This window comes from Bison bison, unplaced genomic scaffold (genome assembly GCF_000754665.1).
Source record: "Bison bison bison isolate TAMUID 2011002044 unplaced genomic scaffold, Bison_UMD1.0 scf7180017864235, whole genome shotgun sequence".
NCBI classification, from domain to species: Eukaryota; Metazoa; Chordata; class Mammalia; order Artiodactyla; family Bovidae; genus Bison; species Bison bison.
In genome coordinates, this window is record NW_011494807.1 from 2,344,356 (window position 1) to 2,363,766 (window position 19,411).

General features: G+C 39.1%; 1 protein-coding gene across 2 annotated transcripts in view; it reads left to right on the forward strand.

Moving 5' to 3' along the window:
• Positions 1-17,281: 17,281 nt before the first annotated feature.
• The window catches only part of ZNF474 (zinc finger protein 474), a 66,260-nt gene continuing 64,130 nt past the window's right edge, over positions 17,282-19,411 (forward strand). Inside the window, exon 1 of one of the 2 annotated variants that reach the window (XM_010846288.1) lies at positions 17,282-17,404. The gene's annotated coding sequence lies outside the window, so the exon portion shown is untranslated. The remainder of the gene's footprint in view (positions 17,405-19,411) is intronic. The other variant, XM_010846289.1, reaches the window with a different exon arrangement.

Below are 19,411 nucleotides of genomic sequence, written 5' to 3' on the forward strand. Positions count from 1 at the left end.
CATCCTCTGTCACCCCCTTCTCCTCCTGCCCCCAATCCCTCCCAGCATCAGAGTCTTTTCCAATGAGTCAACTCTTCCCATGAGGTGGCCAAAGTACTGGAGTTTCAGCTTTAGCATCATTCCCTCCAAAGAAATCCCAGGGCTGATCTCCTTCAGAATGGACTGGTTGGATCTCCTTGCAGTCCAAGGGACTCTCAAGAGTCTTCTCCAACACCACAGTTCAAAAGCATCAATTCTTCAGTGCTCAGCTTTCTTTACATTCCAACTCTCACATCCATACATGACCACAGGAAAAACCATAGCCTTGACTAGACGGACCTTTGTTGGCAAAGTAATGTCTCTGCTTTTCAATATGCTATCTAGGTTAGTCATAACTTTTCTTCCAAGGAGTAAGCGTCTTTTCATTTCATGGCTGCAGTATACACATACATATATACAATGGAATATTATTCAGCCATAAGAAAGAGTGAAAGTTTGCCATTTATAACAATATAGATGGACCTAGAGCATATTATGGGCTTCCCTGGTGGCTCAAATGGTAAAGAATCCACCTGCAATGTGGGAGACCTGGGTTTGACCCCTGGGATGGGAAGATTCCCTGGAGGAGGGCATGGAAACCCATTCCGGTATTCTTGCCTGGAGAATCTCCATGGACAGAGGAGCCTGGTCAGCCACAGTCCAGGGATCGCAAAGAGTTGGACATAACTGAGTGACTAAACACAGCACAGAGCATATTATACTGAGGGAAATGTCAGACACAGAAAGACAAATACTGTATGTCATCACTTATATGTGGAATCTGAAAAAAAGTAATATAACAAAGCAGAAACATACTTACAGATATAAATAACAAACTAGCGGCTACTGTGAGGAGAGGAAGGGGGAGGGGCAAGGTAGGGGGAGGGGATTAAGAGATAGAAACTGCTATGTGCAAAATAAATAAGCAATGAGAATAAATTGTACAGCACAGGGATATATAGCCATTATTTTGTAATAATTTTAAATAGAGTATAATCTGTGAGAGTATTTTATCACTATGCTGTACACCTGGAACTAATATAGTATTGTAAGTCAAATATACTTCAGTATAAGAAAAAAATAATCAGAATATAAAATTATATTATTCTTACAAATAGTATTTTTTTATTAGAAAGCAAAACTTTAGCAAAATTTTAATGAGGCATGCTGTATACCTTGTTCCCCAAAACAGGAAAATATAGCTAAATCCAGCACAAAGTTGATAATTGTCTGTTTTCCTCACCAAGATTTTGACTGAATATATATTCAGTCACCACAGAAAACCCTAGAGCCCTCTGCACTGCTCATGTGTATGCAGAAGGTGCTCAATTAATATTTTTAAATGAATAAATAGCACTACTTTTTAAGATTAACAGTGATATGAAAGACTTGCATAAACTTTCTTAGGGTTTCTCTTTCATGTATCCTTTCATGTTTGAAAAATAGAACAAGTTTCTAATTCTCTTGTCCTTTCCCTTATGTGAAAGTGTGAGAAGGTGAACTAATTCAACAAAGCCTCACCATCTGTGTTTACTTGTTCCAGGAGATTCTTCTTGTGCAGAAGGCAGAGCATCATTTGCTCAGAGAAGGGAGTAAGTCTGACCCTGGGAGATTGCAGGCATCTGTATCACTCTGGAGCTCTCTCTCTGCATAATTCTGCGTTAGGAGTGACTGCTAAAACTTAGGAATGTGTAGTGCAGCGAGGGGAGTGGTTGAACTATATACACCAAGATTCAAATCTGCAACAGATTGTAATATCTTAATTTTCTAAAACAGATCTCATCCTGCCTCAGAAACCCTGTTCCTGCTGATGGCAAAAAAATAATCACTTTCTATAGCATATTGAAAAGCAGAGACATTACTTTGCCAACAAAGGTCCGTCTAGTCAAGGCTATGGTTTTTCCAGTAGTCATGTATGGATGTGAGAGTTGGAATGTGAAGAAAGCTGAGCACTGAAGAATTGATGCTTTTGAACTGTGGTGTTGGAGAAGACTCTTGAGAGTCCCTTGGACTGCAAGGAGATCCAGCCAGTCCATTCTGAAGATCAGCCCTGGGATTTCTTTGGAGGGAATGATGCTAAAGCTGAAATTCCAGTACTTTGGCCACCTCATGGGAAGAGTTGACTCATTGGAAAAGACTCTGATGCTGGGAGGGATTGGGGGCAGGAGGAGAAGGGGACGACAGAGGATGAGATGGCTGGATGGCATCACTGACTCGATGGACGTGAGTCTGAACTCCGGGAGTTGGTGATGGACGGGGAGGCCTGGCGTGCTGCGATTCATGGGGTCGCAAAGAGTCAGACACGACTGAGCAACTGAACTGAACTGAATGAAAGGCAAGTTATTCTCTTAAAATTCAAATTTATTTTGAAGATTATAAATTCTGATTTATTATTTTCAAGGTTTTTACTCCCTTTCTTTCTGCTCAAATTGGTGTTCAGGTATTAGGGGAAGCTCTAGCGGCCTTAGAGCTTTGAGGGAAGCAGTCTCTTTCTCTCTAGCCTTTAATGAGATGCTCTCATTTTGCCTTGAGCCTGTGAGGGCTGTGCCTGGTGCCCGGTGAGTTGTGGCTGGTCTTACCTAGACTGATTCTGTAGTACTGTGCTGGCATTCGCAGGTCAGTGGTCATAGATTTAGCCACTGCCTTTATGTACAATGACCTATGCTCTAGGCCTCCTTGGTCTATTGGTCCTATACATGAGTGCCCCACCAGGAAGCGCCAGGACCTTTGACTGCTTTGCCGTGCCTGACTGTGGGATACAGGATTCTGTGGGACAGCTCAAGACCCCTCACTTAGCCATTGCTATTCTGCCCATATGAGCCCTGTTGCTGCAACACCAAACTGGATATGGGATTTTGCTGTCTCGTTTTAGAAACATAGACCACTAGCTCCCATGCTTTTGAAGTATCCCTCAACCTGTTTGATATCTTCCCTCCTCTCACCCTGGGACTTCCCTGGTGTTTCAGATGGTAAAGAACCTGCCTGTAATCCAGGAGACCCAAGTTTGATGCCTGGATCAAGAAGATCCCCTGGAGAAGGGAATGGCAACCCACGCCAGTATTCTTCCCTGGAGAATCCCATGGACAGAGGAGCCTGGCAGGTTACAGTCCATGGGGATGCAAAGAGTCAGGACATGACTGAGTGACTAACGTTCCTCTCACCCCAGGGACATTGACCCCGGGAGAGGAGCTAGATATCCTTGCATAGGACCACTTGCCCCACACCCATCCTTCTAGGCTCCACTCCATAGAAATTAGAAAAATCTTTTCTTATTTCTGTTGGATGGAGTCTTCCTTTACAATTATCTTCATTTTTCTCTTTACTGTGGCTTACAATAAATATTCTCAGACCCTCATGTTTTGTTCTTGATATATAAAGGGAAGTTTAGAATCTGTTTTTTTAAAGACTTTGTTTCAGTGAGGTCTGGATTTCAGAAAGAAGTCAAAACAGTCAGTTTTTATACTCAAATCTGAACAATGGCATTTTTGGTCTAGGGAATATCTGTCTATTACTCCTTCCATGGGACAGTAAAACTCTGGGTCTAGCTTTAATTGCTCAAGGGCAATAGTGGAAGGTGAAAAACTGGATTACTGTGAGAAAAAAATATATTAGGTAGTATTTTTTAAATGCTTATTCTTCCCAGGTAAAATATTACCTCCTGCCTTCTTCCAGCCCTGTTGTTTCTGTCTGGGTACATACCTTCCCAAAGACATTCCATGTTCTTATCCAAGGAATAGCAATCAAAGACCTCTGGGAAGCTGGGTTCCTGGGTGAACTAAAGGTATTTAGAAAATTGAGTAATAAAAACTCCAAAAAGAAGCATATATCCAAATCTGATCCAGCCCATTGATTATGAAAGAAATAGAACTCACATAATCTTTCTAGTTAAAAGATTGGGAAAACAGGCTAACATTATTTACCCTTGATTCTCAGCATGTCCCCCTCACTCTGCCACACTAACCTCATGCATCTCTTCCAAGTGTAAAGCACAGAGTAGCTTTAATAATCTCTTCTTGGTCTCCTTTACCCATTAAAGCACAGATATAAAGGAAACATACAGATATAAACATTCATACAGATATGTAACTCACCAGGCTCCTCTGTCCCTGGGATTCTCCAGGCAATGATACTGGAGTGGATTGCCATGCCCTCCTCACCAATAGCCCTACATAATATAAAATTTTAAAGGAAGCCTCTCAGAAAGAAAATAACAGTAGTGGAAATATAGAATACACAAAAGAAGAGCACCAAAAAGATGCAAGTATATATGGACAAATATTATTATATGATTTTTCCTTATGATTTGAATTTATTTACAAGATAATTATCATTATTTTTTAAAGAATATATGTGTAATAAAAATGTATGAAAACCATAGTATAAAGTCCCTGGGGAAAAAAGAAGTATATTATTTTAGTGTTATTAAATTACATACAAAGTAGTATAATATCACTTGACAGACTGTGACAAGTAAAGGTGTTATGCTGTAAACCTGAAACCACTAAAGGATCAAAGCAAAAGATATAAGCAAAAAAAAAGATGAAATTGGAACCATAAAAATATTTAATTCTAAAGAAGGCAGAGAAATATTAAATATGACTGCAAAGCAAGCAATATATGATCAGGTCAGTTCAGTTGAATCACTCAGTCGTGTCCAGCTCTTTGCGGCCCCATGGACTGCAGCACGCCAGGCTTCCCTGTCCGTCACCAACTCCCAGGGTTTACTTAAACTCAGGTCCATCAAGTCAGTGATGCCGTCCAACCGTCTCATCCTCTGTCATCCCCTTCTCCTCCTGCCTTCAATCTTTCCCAGCATCAGGGTCTTTTCCAATGAGTCAGTTCTTCGCATCAGGTGGCCAAAGTATTGGAGTTTCAGCTTCAGCATCAGGTCAGTAGACACAGAGCAATCATTTACAAAATTCAGCATCCATTCCTGGTTAAAAGCAAACAAGTCTCCAAAACTTTAGCAGGCAGGTAGAGAAGGAGACTTATTCAACCTGAGAAAGGGTATCTATTCGATGCACGATACTGGATGCTTGGGGCTAGTGCACTGGGACGACCCAGAGGGATGGTATGGGGAGGGAGGAGGGAGGAGGGTTCAGGATGGGGAACACATGTATACCTGTGGTGGATTCATTTTGATATTTGGCAAAACTAATACAATTATGTAAAGTTTAAAAATAAAATAAAATTAAAAAAAAAGAAAACAAAAACTATAGCTAATATTTTAATGGTGAAATACTGAATTTTCAAAGATCAGCAACAAAGAAGGAAGTCTGCTCTCACCATGTCTATTCACCATTATACTAGAAGATCTAGCTAATTCAATAAAGCAGGAAAAAACAAAAGCATCCAGTTTGGAAAGGAATGAAGGAAACTGCATTCACAGACAACATGATTATCTTTGTAGAAGATTTATTGGAATACACAAAAAAGTTCAAGAGCTAATAAGTGAGTTTAACCAGGCTGTAGGATTCTGAATCAGTAGATAGAAATCAGCTGTATTTCTATGCTAGCAACAATCACTAAGCAACTGAAAGTAAAAAACAATATTATTTCTAATATCCTTAGATAATATGAGATACTTAGGGGTAAATCTAACAACATATATACAAGTCCCATTCACTAGAAACTATAAAACAGTGTTGAATGAAATTAAAGAGGACCTAAATTAATGCTGAAGCCGAAATGCCAATACTTTGGCCACCTGATGCAAAGAACTGATTCATTGGAAAAGACCCTGATGCTGGGAATGATGAAGGCAGGAGGAGACAGGGACGACAGAGGATGAGTTAGTTGGATGGCATCACTGACTTAATGGACATGAATTTGAGCAAATTCCGAGAGTTGGTGATGGACTGGGAAGCCTGGCGTGCTGTAGTCCACGGGGTCACAAAGAGTCAGACACTACTGAGCGACTGAACTGAACTGAAATTAATGCGGAAACATTGCTTGTTCATAGGTTAGAAGATGTTAAGATATTGTTAAGGTATTAATTCTCTGCAATTGATCTATATGTTCAGCTCAATCGGAAAAAAAAAAAAAAAAACCTCAACAGGCTGTTTTGTAGAAATTGACAAGCTGATGCTAAAATTCATGCAGAAATGAAAAAAAGACAATATAGTCACAACACTTTTGAAAAAATAGAACAAGTCAAGAGATCAAACACTACCTGACTTGAAGACTTCTAAAGCTACAGAAAGCAAGGCAATATGATACTGCTTTAAAGACTGACCAGTTTACCAATGTAAGTGAGTACAGAGTCCAGAAGCAGACCCACACGTATATGGTCAATTGATTTTCAATAATATGCAAAGGCAACTGGGTGAAGAAAGGATGCCTTTTCCACAGATGGTTCTAGAACAAATGGCTATTCATATGCAGACAAATTTCAATCCATATCTCACACCACATACAAAAATGAACTCAAATAGAGAATCTAAAACTGTAAAATTTCCAGAAGAAAGCACAGGATAAAAGTGTGTGTGTGTTTTGCCTTGGTTTATGCAGAGATCATAAGTACAATAACAAAAGCAGGACCTGCACACATACACAAAAATGATAAATTGGACTTTATCAAAATTAAAACTTCTGAGAATTAAGACAAGTCAGAGATGAGGAAAACTATTTGTAAATCATATATCTGATAAAGGGCTTATATGCAAATTGTATAAGGAACTCTCAAAAATGAAAAAATGGGTGAACAGTCAAAAAATTTAACTTGGAAAATATTTTAACAGACTCTTCACTAAAAAGACCTATGAATAGCAAATGAGCACCTGAACAGATGTTAAAAATCCTCAGTCATTAGGAAATGCAAGCAACACCACAAATACAAGATACAACTCTACACTTATTAGAGTAGCTGGAATTAAGGGACTCGTCATATAATGGGTTGGCGAGGATGTAGAGGACCTTAAAGACTCATATATTGCTGTTTGCTATATAAAATGATACAACTGCTTTAGAAAGCAATTTGGAAGTCCCTTAAAAAGTTAAATACACACCAATTACAATCCGACTTCTATACTTTAGACATTTACTCAAGAGGAGTGAAAGCATATGTCCATACAAAGACAGATAAATAGATAAACATTCATAGCAGCTTTATTTGTAATGGTAAAAAAAAACTGGAAACAACCCAAATATCTGTGAAACATGAGTGGATGAACAAAATTTGGTGTATCCATAGAATGGAATACTACTCAGCAATTAAAAAAAACTGAGCCATTTGTGAACACACAACATGAGTGAATCTCAAAATTGTTCTGTTGAATGAAAGAAGGTAAACACAAGAGCATATGTTCTATATGATTCCATTTACATAAAATTCCAGCAAATGAAGACCATAGTGTCAGAAGATTAGCACTAATTGTCTGGGGATGGTAATTCAGGGTGAGTGGGGGGCAGGAGGGAACCATACAAAGGGGACAAGGAAATTATTAGAAGTGATGACATGTTCACTATTGCAATTATGGCATTGATTTCATGTGTGTATATATATATTTATGTTTGATGCATCATTATGATAAAAAATCAACAAAAATGTATTAAGGCCTGTTAGGTACAATCTATCATCAGATCAGATCAGATCAGATCAGTCGCTCAGTCGTGTCTGACTCTTTGCGACCCCATGAATCACAGCATGCCAGGCCTCACTATCCATCACCAACTCCCGGAGTTCACTCAGACTCACGTCCAATCTATCATACTAAGAATTATTTAGCAAACAAATAAATGTAAAAATCTAACTTTTCCAGTAAATATTATGAAGTTCTAAATGAGAGAAATTACAAAGAATAAAAATTTTAAATAACTTTTTATTAAAAGTGGAAGAGGTACCTCTTCTAAGGCAGTGCATAGTTAAGTGTCCAATGAACCTTCCAGACAATGGTTGCCATGGGAAATCAGAAGTTCATCAAAATCTGGGATACTTGGAGAAGCTTTTCTTGAAAGAAGTATGACTGAAGTTTGGTCTTGGAGGGTTGTATAACATGCACCAAATGTTTGGCTAGACCTAAGAAGCACACAATTGCTTTTAATAAATTGTTGGGCTGTTGTCCTCTGTTCAGAGAGTCAATATGTTCAGGGAATGCACTCTGCCAGTAAAAAGCCTGTCCCTTTAGATGCTGACGACCCTGCCAGCAGGTCACCTTTTTCCCAGGCCAAACACACAGTGTGACTGAAGTCTAAAAGGGAAGAGGGCAGTCAGAAATAGCCCTCTTGTCGGAACTGGGATGTGTTTGTGGAACTGTGTGGAAGCACCTGTACCCACCCATGTCTGGATGTAGTTATTAGTCCTTCATTTTCCCAAGTGGTAAACTTGTTCACAGATGTTACTGGAGGGAAAGAAAATGTTTAGTGTTTATGCAGCAAATCTGCTCTGAAGAAACCATTCTGTTCAACTGAGGAAATACCACAGTTATTTTGGTATTCCTTTAATTTTGGAAGTCTGCATTATTTGCAGGGCTGACCAAAAGACTTTTTAAAAAATCCACAAATAAACATCAAATTCCTGTTTAATATGGTGAATGTTATTGGTTTTTGAAAAACAAAAGAACAGTCAGTCACTCTTGCACCCAACCCAAAAGCTAGCGGACTTTCTGGTGTTGGCAACCCAGAAACCTCATGACATAAGCCTTATTTTATTTCTGAGTTGGAACATCACCCAGAGAGTAGGCCCTGCACGAAGGCCCTTTCTATTCTTAATGTTTCTAAAGCTGGTAGCAAAGAGTAGACAGAGACAGAATAAAGCTAAGAGGAAGTTTCCAAAGTTGACCCCTCATCATCAAGCAAGGAATTCCCACCTTGAAAAAAAAAGTATTTTTTTCTTTTTAACTTAAGCCTTTCTCAGCTGGATAAATGGATAAAAATGCATTGGGATTCTTTGTTTTATCCCTCTTATTGCCTAAGAAAAGGCTTATTGTCTCAGAAGATAAAGACAGACAATGATAGTTTATGATTTTTTTCACACGTGTGTTATAAGCTGTGTCATTTGGCAAACTGAAGTAATTCTAGGGTCAGTTGGAATTAGCTGTCCTTTGATTAGTTTCAATAAAAGTTGACAGAAGCCCCCACTCTAAGCGTTCTTGGGGATAGTTTGGAATAAGAGGAAGGGAATGTCTTTTTTTTTTTTTTTGTCTTTCTTCTTAAGTTCCTACTTCTATTGAATTTCTAATCTCCACGTTTTCATTTCACCTTAACTCTGTGACACTAACTTATCTTCCTCTAAATAATACTGCTGGCGAGGCGGGTACAGGGCAGAGAATGTCCTGAAGATTTGGAACAAAGGGTAAGGGTGGGATCAAGTGGAGTACTTAATACTGAATGTTAGCTGTGTTTGTAAAAATACTCCAGACAATAGCCAACAGGACCTCTTTTCAAATAAGGACCTTGCCTCTCCCACACTGCAGCTTCCACTCCCACTCTTCAGATCTCTTTGTCCCCTCCTTAGAAATTTCCTGGTCCCTCAAATCTAATATTCCTATAGAATAGTTTCTCTCTTAAACTTCCCCTAAATCAGCACTATCCAACCCTGGTGATGGAAACGTTCTATAATCTGTGCTATACAATCTGTTAGTCACAAGTGCCTACCGAGCGCTTGAAATGAATTAAGTATCACATTTAATTTTAATTAATTTATGTTAACATTCAACAGCTACATGTGTCTATTATAATGGTTATTAAATTGGATACCACAGCTCCCAATCATTCAATATTGAGCAAGAGGCCACTATTTTAGAACTGGACAGACTTATTAAAGTGTTTCTCAACACAGATATTTTAAAACAGGAATATAAAAAACAGGATTTTTTTCTTTCCACTTGCTAAGTATCTAATATGGTCTGTGTCCATGTGCATGAAACCTAGCCATAAAAATACTGGAAAAGGTGGAAAAAAACGTCAATTTAAGCCTTATGATTCTATTGCCCCAGTCTTGCTCTCTTAAATACATCCCTTTAAAAAACGCTCATGTATCCATTCAGTGCTAGTGTCCAAATATAAATTGATAAATCGTGATTCTGTGTTGAAGTTCCTAACAAATAGCTTCTTAGGGTAGCCAAACAGTGTAATATATCTAAGTCATGGCTTTAAGATGTGCAATTTGTGTTTCTAATTTTTAGAATGCACTCCAGTTACATGTTTTTGCTTTAGTCATTTGCATCTAAGGAAGTTTGGCATACTAAACAGTGGGATCATGTGTTTGATTCGCAGCTTAATAGACTTTCCTCTCAGAGAACTAAATATGCCTCTGTTAACATTGTGCATCTAATTGTTATTTCTTTTGGTATAAAGAATAAGCTCTGGAGCACTGCAGTTCTTTTGAAGGAAGTATTACTTATCCCAAGAGTGTAGATTTCATTTTCGAGTATATATGCCTTCTATAGTCTTTTCTTTAACATGTTTATTGCAAATGTTGATTTTAAACAGATGGCTTTGTTTTGTGATAGAGTGGATTGAGTATGCATTTAATAGATGCTGTGAACACTTCTCTCCACAAGAAAACCATTTACTTTTGAGCCAAAGACTGACAGGATATTTCCTCTCTGAAACACTCCCTTGCTTAGCTATTTGCTTGTTCCACCTTTCCATTTCTTCTGCTTTTGGCGCCCAGTTGTTCAGGTGTTGCACGTAAAAATTTAGCATTTCTATTTACAAAGATCAGAGAAGAATTATACACGAGCACTTCCTGTTATGATTAGCATTGCCTCCTTCCAGCGGTGCCTTCCTCCCTGCTTGGCAAAGCGATGCAGCTGCCTTCATTCTACTGGGTAAAAAGTTCTGCCACAGGAACATCTGTTATCAAATTTGGAATTTATTTTCTTTTAATTTGTCAAACTAAGTAAACTCTCTACATTTTCCCAGTCAGTATTAATTTCCATCATTAGCATCTTGTCTTTCAAACTTTGAATCACAATGATCAGCCAAACTGTTATTTTGTCACCCATTATGTATATTGATTTGCTTTGAAAGTCACATGTATCTTTATTACATAGTTTAGTTATAAAAGTAACATAGTCATGTGAATTAAAATATGAACTGAAGGAAAAGATAGCATTTTCCTACAATCTACCACTTTAATACAATCATTAATCTCCTTATTTCCCCATGCATGTTTTCACATAGCTATAATAATAATGTCCATAACAATTTAGTGTCTTAATTTATAATCATTTAACACTTTATCGTGAGGCTTTTCCATGTTATGACATAGTCTGCTCAAACCTTTCTTTTATAATCATCATTCCAGTGGCTGTATAATATTCCATTCAACGGCACACTATAATTTATTTAAATAATCCCCTATTGGTGACCATATGAAATAAATCTGATATTTAAGTTTGATAAACAAGAATCTTAAGAGCATCTTTGAGCTTATACTTTTTAAAATATTTTGCTTAACCTAATGGGGTATTATTTACCTATTCCTAATTGCAACCCACTCCAGTACTCTTGCATAGGTGGAGGAACCTGGTAGGCTGCAGTCCATGGGGTCGCTAAGAGTCAGACACGACCGAGCGACTTCACTCACTTTTCACTTTCATGCGTTGGAGAAGGAAATGGCAACCCACTCCCATGTTCTTGCCTGGAGAATCCCAGGGACGGGGGAGCCTGGTGGGCTGCCGTCTATGGGGTCGCACAGAGTCGGACACGACTGAAGCGACTTAGCAGCAGCAGCAGCAGACTATTAATTTGCCTGAGTCTATATCTAAAGAGTGTATCTGTCTCTATTTATTACTGATTTACTACAATAGTTAAATGTTGTAGCCCTACTATCAGGCATGGGTACAACCAATCAGTGGATTAGGAAGAGATCATTTTCTGCAATTTAAATATATTAATTTACTCAAAATATCCTTTTTGAACAGTATGTCAAGTACTATTCCTGACACATTAGAGAGACACCACCCCTGTCCTAATAAAGCTTTCTTTATTATGGATGCTGCAGACAGATCTATAGAAGAGACAGTGCTTTGACAGGGACACAGACATACTATAAAAACACATAGATGAGGTTCAGTCCTCTCATTCCAGAGCCTTATAGGGCTTCCTAGAAGAAGTAACATTTAAATAAAGAATACAGGCCTAATCAGCAGAAATGTCAGGTGGGATAGAGAAAGAGGGTGATACACTCCAAGCTCTGCTAATGGCACGTGAAAACCCGCAGAAACAAGGGAATGTACGTGGTGAACAACTCCCTGAAAGAAAGCAGCGTGCCTGCAGAAGGGCTCACGTGTAGGAATATTTGAATGTTTCTTTTGCATTTTGCTTAACATTCGTTAGCAATCAGATTCAAACCTTGAAATATCTGTTGAGTTGATCATCCAAGTTTCCTTTCCAGCCAAAGTCATCCTATTCTGATACAAAGCATTGTATTAGAGGGCCCAGTATACTGCACACTTGCCAGCATCAGATGGTATCATTTGGGTTATTTTAGTAGCAGGAGAATGAAAAAGATATTATGTTTTTAGTATCATTTCAAGGTCGATGGAGTGAGTTGAGGGAAACCCTCAAGGGAAGCTCTATTCAACAAGTTATGCCATAATTCTTTTCCTAAACACTGAAATTCCTAGTGCTTCTCTTTCCTTTGGCTTCACATATTGAAAGCCCATGTTAATTTGTAAATTTTCTAATGTAAAGGGTCACATATTCTGTTCCTTTTGACCATGAACACTTTATAATACATTATTTTTTTCATATTGATTAGCAAAGATGTGTGTCATTAAAGAAATGGGTCACAGTAGAGTCAAATCTTAATTGTGAATGATTGGAACAGTTCCTAATAAGGGTTTCTCTTTAGAAAACTGAAAACTTAAGTGTGAATCATAGACTTGTAGAAGACTTGGAATATAGGAGTAGAGAGTAGAAAGAAAGTATATCCCCAAACAATAATGAAATGGCTCCAAATCATACCCCATTCACAAATTTTCCTACTCTGAACCCTGTCCACTGTAACCATTCAAGAGGAAAGTTGGAAATACTTTTAAAATGTAACTTATTTTAAACATCAGATATGAGACCTTTTTTGTTGCATGGCCAACTTTCCAATGTAATGTAGACCAAAAGAATCATGGCTTCCTAAAGGAAAATAAAGGAAATAAAAATACTGTTTGGCTGTTAGGTCATACGTTAGTAGGCACAACCTGTACTTAGGGAGTCATGCAGAGTTCTGCTAAGTGAGGAGAATAATAATGAAATTATTAGCTCCAAAATTAGGTGGAATAATTTAATTTTGATTTGCTTATAACAAGCATCACTAATTTCTCTACTATTATATGACATCTGTAATTCACTGTTTAAGTACTGTGGCAGTCAGTTGACTGTTATATTCTGATTCTCCTCCTTCTTGGAACACGGTCGTTATTTTCATTCCTTGTCCTCCTTAAAGCTGTAACTCACTTTGGGCAGTAGAATGGGAATGAAAGTGATGTGCATCTCTTTCAGACGGGAGCAGTAGCTGGTGGAAGATGGAATCAAACAGGCATGCTTTGAACCATATCCATACAATAGCCATTGGGAAATGTGGAATTGTGAGAAGTATTGAATGAAGAATTAACTTTCATAATCATAGCAAGAGGAAAACAGACAACTACAAATCAGTTTTTTCTAGCTACATGTTACCTGCTTTGTGGAAAGGCTGCTGCTGCTGCTAAGTCGCTTCAGTCGTGTCCGACTCTGTGCGACCCAATAGATGGCAGCCCACCAGGCTCCCCAGTCCCTGGGATTCTCCAGGCAAGAACACTGGAGTGGGTTGCCATTTCCTTCTCCATGTGGAAATGCTAGTAGCATTCAAATGCTTCCCAAGTAGTCTGCAGCCGCATCCTTTGACTGTAGTGTGCCATCTGTGATCTTCTCTTTAGCCCCAAATCACTATGGCAATGAACACAGCAGCCGCTCTTTTAACAATGCACAGCGGAGCTGTTTCTATTGTACAGCAGTTGCTGAGCCAAGATGGCAGTGTCATAAGCCAATGACAATGCCACCTAAACCAAAGCTCTGACTCTTGCAGTTAATACAAATGACCCCTCACATTGTCACGTAAACTTCTAACATCTTATAGCAATGCCACAAACTCTCAACAATACTGTTTGCATTATTTTTTTTTTTCTGCATCTTTTTCTATTACAGTCCTCTTTGTCTTGAGCTCAAGTATGAGATCATGGTGGCTAGACCACAGTTACAGACATAAATGGGGTTATGCTTAGAATCATCCTTATCCTTCTGTCCTGGCACTGAGTACCCCCAAACAAAGCAATACATCTAAAAGATTGCTTCTTCTCTTCAGAAAATTTCTTTCCTGGGAGTTTCCATAGGCCCTTTAGAACACAATGATTTATAGACTCAGCCTGCCATCCTCCACATTTATCTTAAGGTGATCATTGATTAAGCCCAAGATGTGTCAGTTCAGTTCAGTTCAGTTCAGTCGCTCAGTCGTGTCCGATTCTTTGTGACCCCAGGGATCACAGCACACTAGGCCTCCCTGTCCATCACCAACTCCCGGAGTTTACCCAAACTCATGTCCATTGAGTCGGTGATGCCATCCAGCCATCTCATCCTCTGTCATCCCCTTCTCCTCCTGCCCCCAATCCCTCCCAGCATCAGGGTCTTTTCCAGTGAGTCAACTCTTCACATGATGTAGCCAAAGTATTGGAGTTTCAGCTTCAGCATTCACCTACAAATACTTTTCAAGCTTGAGGAGTTTCTTTGATTGTATTGACAAGGATGTGGATATAAAAAGATTCTGAACTAAAATTGAGTTAGAGTTAAATGGAGACCAAGAAAATAATTAACAATACCTGGACTTTCCATTCTTCTACTTTGCACTGCTCTGTGGAATTCCATCCTTCTTGAATACACGATAGCTCATACAGCCCCACACCTACCTCCTCCTTCAATTCTATTCAAAGCAGGAAGCTGAAGGGAAGGACAGGAAGTAGCTTTCTCTTTGCACACCTCTCTCCAAATCAAGGAGGAAAGTCCTTGCCAGATGCCCTCTAACACCTTGGTACCCAAACATTCCAGGTCCCATCCTGATTACTGATTTGGATTCTGCATTTTACCAAGATCCCCAGATAATTCTTAACCATAGTAAAGTTTTAGCAGCACTGCCCTTTATCAACTTTTTCTAATGTCATTTTAACCACAACTTAGTGATATAGCTATCCCCAGGTGCAAGGGAGGATGGGAAAGTAATCTTCCTTTTTTAAGCCTCTTTAGTGGGAAAGTGGAAATGAAGCAGGGAATAACTTTTGGTGGGATCGCTCCTAGAATCTGCCATGATATTTTTCTGGAGAAGTGGTGATACAGAATGCCACACCCTCTGTCATTCAGCGTGACCCACAGTGGCTCTCTGAGTTCACGTAACCCATGAAACCTTCCCAGAGAAGGAAGCACTGGCCTCATCAGTAGTATTTTTAACAGCAAGTTGAGACTTTACTCATGTGATTTTGAAAAGGCTTCTTGTTTTTATTCTTGAGGTTTAAGAGTTCTGTACAACCCATGGGAATTCAAGGGAAAAATATTAAAGCTAGCATGATTGAAGGGAAGGTGAAAATTGTAAAATAGCAGGTTTCTTTTCTCTTCTGGTTGGCATGAGACATTTTCTTCACTGAGAGACGCTAATAAAATTTATTTCATGTACTTTTTTCTTTGTTATATTAGTTTTCTGGCCTTAATGAAAATTTGTTAAGAAAGCTGTTTATAAATATGAAAAAGATGGCTTAGAGGGTTTTAGTTTAATTTTTTAAAATGAGAATTGTGCTGTTTCAGTGTTGACCCATTAATAATTTAACTCTTCTTAATTATTTCATAAAGTAAAATTCTAAGTTTTCCCATCATTCCAAGTAATAAAACACAAGGATAAAATGGCCCATAGAAAAAGTAATAAAGGAAAAATGTGAAAGACCTCTCAATCATGGGACAAGGACCTTGTAAACTCAAATTTCAGCCCATTTTGGTTTGCCTTCCTAGTGATTATGTGATGATTTATGTATGGTAGTATAGAAATGAAAGATGTCCTTTTTTGTCTCAGAATACCTCTACATACTCTTTTGAAGCCTCCTAAACCTGTGATCTTCCCCCACTGGTTATTTAAAGGACATTCTGAGAATTGGGTTGGGCTATATTCCTTTCCTTCCCAAGCACATCTTTATTTTGTTTCATTCCATGGAAAATGTATATTCCTAGTGAACCCATTCTCCTATTGCCTTACCTGTTTGATATGATAGAATAAATTGGATGTAACTCCAGAGAAACAGAAACCTTGAAGAAAAAAAAAAAAAGAATCTTCAATATGGAGATGGCTGCTTGATTTCAGAAATGCTGCAGACACACTCGAGAGCATGTCCTTAAATGCAAAGTACAAATGAGTCAGTGGTCGTGCACCGACGAGCAAGGAGTTGGAGGGCAGGTCAGTTCTTACAACACTTGGCATGTTTTAGGTGCACATAGTTCTCATCAAATTGGCTGGGAGGCCCCAATAGAGGTCTCTTGGGAGACTGTGGTGCCCACTAAAACAACTGTGACTTTCAATAAAAATTTATGCTGTGGATGCCAAAACAAACTTGTGAAAATTGTTCACTTTCAGGCGATCTGGACAAAATCCTTAGGAGGGCTGGAGTCACCATTTGAAAGGCTCTCTATAAGAGCCAAGAGAAATGTATCCTTGATTTATTCGAATACAGGTTCTAGTAAATGGCATATCTACAGTCAGCCAAATTTGTATTTCATACCTGGAGCCTGGATTTGGCTCAGCCTCATTTTGCCAGTGAAAACAGTGAGGCTCCTTTGTCCCTCTGAGCCACTAAATAGAGATTTTAGGAATGGAGTGGAATTGAATCTTAAATTTAAAGATTTGGTGATTAATTGGAGGTTCAGGGGAAGTCTTGTTTTTGTTCCTTCAGACAGACTGTGTTCATTGAACCAAGAGGAAAATAATATTTTCAACAAAGCAAAAAAAGCAAGTTTGATTACGAAACTGGAAGCCTTAAGGAAATATATATTTTTTTTCTTTTTGGTATTTGAATTTCAGATTCTCGTCAAATGTGAGTCGTAGTCAGTCTGCTTAGTAGTAAATCAGAATGTCACCACTTGACCTTGGCAGAGTTACCTGGTAATGAGGATGAAAGGTGTATGGAACAATTTGTGTCTGAGTCACCAAGTTTTCCTTCAACAGGACAAATGTGTCATCTGTTTTGTCACAGCTGGTCTTGAGCAATAGAAGCTGCAGTGGCCATAGAGAGGAATGGGAAGGACACCAGCCTGCAGGTCAGAAGGTGACATGCATGCATAAGTGTACTTCTGTAAATGCACAGACGCTCTGAAAGAATCCACAAGAAACTGTAACAGAGGCTGCTGCTGCGGTAGGTCCTGAAGTGGGAACCTGGTGAGTCAGGGTGGGGAAAAAATATTTTGTGTGTGTATACCCTTTCTTAAATTTAAAAATTTTATATATATGCATATCTATATACCCCTTTAAGAAAATGAATAATAGTGTCCAAAGACAGAGTGAGGAAGAATACATATGAATGTGTGTGTTTGACTCTTCATTAAATTAGGTGGATCATTTTCTCCCTCCAGACCTTAGAAGCCTCTTTTCTAAACTGAAGTGGGCTAGAGTTTAGATGGTTAGATAGCATCACAGATTCAATGGACATGAACTTGGCTCTGGGAGATAGTGAGGGACAGGGAGGCCTGGCATGCTGCAGTCCATGGGGTCACAAAGAGTTGGGTTAGGGTTAGCTACACACCTTAGCGACAGAACAATAAAAAGAGTTTAGACTAGAGACATAGTTAATATTTGTTAAATCAGGGACTCCACAATTATAGAAAATAAACATCTTCATCTGATTCTGACAGTGGAGAGAGATAACATATGTAGTTAATAATAGCAATATGAATCAAAAGCCATATCTTGCTAGCCATGAAGTTCAAAATTCAGTGGTTATATACTGAGCAGCTGCTCTGAGAAGGAGCACTCAGGAAGTAAGAGGGGAAGGGAGAAATTGCTTCTTATTGGGTGGACGCTGTGGGGGACTAGAGGGCAAAATATCTAGTAGCCCAAAGGGCAGTACAAAACAGCATGTTCATGGGCATAATGGCCTAAGACCATGGTCACCTAACTGCAATTATGACTTCACAAGAGCCTCTGTCTGTCCTTTCTTTATCTAGGAGCAAACTATGGTGTGTCTGCCTTTGACCAGCCCAGTTGATGGTGTCTTATAGGTTTCCTGTAACTGGGCTCTATACTCATCCCTCAGGGTCTTTGCTTGCCCACGCTTCAGACATCTCCTAGCTTTATTCTCGCCCACCCTAATTCCATTACAGCTTTCACCAGTGAAGACTCAGCTCACGTCTCTGGCCCTGCACTTTCTTTAGCTGGTTTTTGAATGGCAGAAGTGATTTCACCCTTAGTCATGTAAGACTGAATGTCTGCCACCTAACTTGGGCCAGAGCATGTGGAAAAGAGCCTAAGCTTCAAAGCCCGTCAGGCCAGACTTACATTCACATTTTAAAGGTGTCCTCACTTGGCCATAGAAATATGACTCAGCTGCTTAAAATCTCCATGCCTGCTGCTTCATTTGTAATGTAATCCCTTAGTTATGCACCATGAATCTGGAAAGATCCGTCAACACAGGCTCTTCTGGATAAAAACACCCTTATTTGAACACGTGGAGAATCTAGAGCACAAGCCTCAACCTTGGCACTAGAAACTTTTTGAACCAGATCATTCTTCGCTGTGGAGGGCTGTTGTATGTTGTAGGATTTTTAGCAGCATCCCTAGCCTGTACCCACTAGATGCTGGTAGCAGTGCCCCAAATCCATATGTGACAACCAATAAGCAACTAGACATTGCCAAATGTAGTGTCTCTGGGGGTGGACATTTAGTAATCACCACAAGTTGAACACTACTGATTCAGAGGATTATCTTCCTATCAAGTTTCATTTTGGTTTGTACAGAGTCAGACTAGGGTGGGTGTCTGAACAATACTGTCTTTTTCTGACGTTCCCTTCTTTGTGTCTTCAATCCAGCTTCATTAGGCAGCTCTCTAGGGCAGTGGGGACTTGGTTGCCTCAAGAGTTCACTTAAGGCTTTCAGAATTCAGGGAGAGCCTTGACAAGGCAAACAAACTTGGTCTTGCTGATATTGACCAACTCTCAGGTAAAGCTTCCACATGTTTTTACTGTAACCAAGTTTCTATCTTGGTGAAGCTCAGCAGGAAAGCAGGGAATAAGGACAGACAGAAAATTCCAAGAGTCATCTCTCCTCTTTCTTTCATTCTTTCTTTCTAGGATTCAGAATACAGTGCTTCCTGCCAACCAGCTGCCATCTCTCTCCCCACTCAATCAGACTGGTGACCAACAGCATCCACATCAAAATCTATAGGCTGTG